The following is a 773-nucleotide window of genomic DNA, read 5'->3' as shown; positions in this document are numbered from 1 at the left end:
CAACATCTAGTGTGTGTATACTTTTAAAACTTTTTATTGTGGAGGCTGGCATTGTGGTGTAACGAGTTAAACCATCACCCGCAATGCAGGCATTCCATATGGGTGCCTGTTCAAGCAAGTCCCAGCTGCTTCACTTCAGATCCAGCTCCTTGCTAATGCACCTGGGAGAGCAATGGAAGATGGCCCAAGTCTTTGGGCCCCTGTACTCACGTGGGAAACCCAGAAGAAGCTTCTGGCTCTCTCTCACACACACACACTTACTTTTGGGGAAGGCATATGGCCTAACAGTGAAGATGCCCAAATCCCATACAGAGGTGCCTGGGTTCAATTCCCCATTCTAGCTTCTGATTCCAGCTTACTGCTAATGTGCATCTTAGGAGGTAGCGGGTGATGGTCAAAGTAACTGGGTCCCTGCCACCCTCATGGGAGACCTGGATTGAGTTTCTGGCTCCTGACTGTGCCTGTGCCCTGCCATAGTGGGCTTTCAGGAAGTGAACCATGAGATGGGAGCTCTCTTTGTCTCTCTCAAAACAGAAACAAAGCAAAAACAAAAGAAAACCCTCAGACAAAACCCCATGAGGCTGTTGTGCCCTCACTGGTGCTGTTCCCTGGTGCACCACCGGGTGGAACTACCTTCGCATGCTTAGTCCCTCTCCAGTTGAGCATTCGTGCTGGCTCTAGTTTTTGGCAGTTAAAACCTGTGCTGCTAAGAATGTTCTTGTATAAAAGATACTGTTACACTATGCGTGGTTTTTATCTCAGAGTGAAAATCT

General features: G+C 48.3%; 1 protein-coding gene across 3 annotated transcripts in view; it reads right to left on the bottom strand.

Annotated features, from left to right (window-relative positions):
• The window catches only part of CRYZL1 (crystallin zeta like 1), a 53,718-nt gene that overhangs the window by 14,361 nt on the left and 38,584 nt on the right, over window positions 1-773 (bottom strand). The gene's annotated exons all lie outside the window — the stretch shown is intronic.

Source organism: Oryctolagus cuniculus, chromosome 4, assembly GCF_051225735.1.
Source record: "Oryctolagus cuniculus isolate XC-2025 breed Fujian yellow rabbit chromosome 4, ASM5122573v1, whole genome shotgun sequence".
NCBI lineage: Eukaryota > Metazoa > Chordata > Mammalia > Lagomorpha > Leporidae > Oryctolagus > Oryctolagus cuniculus.
Note: the sequence above shows the minus strand (reverse complement) of the source record. Positions and strands in the feature narration are given on the sequence as shown.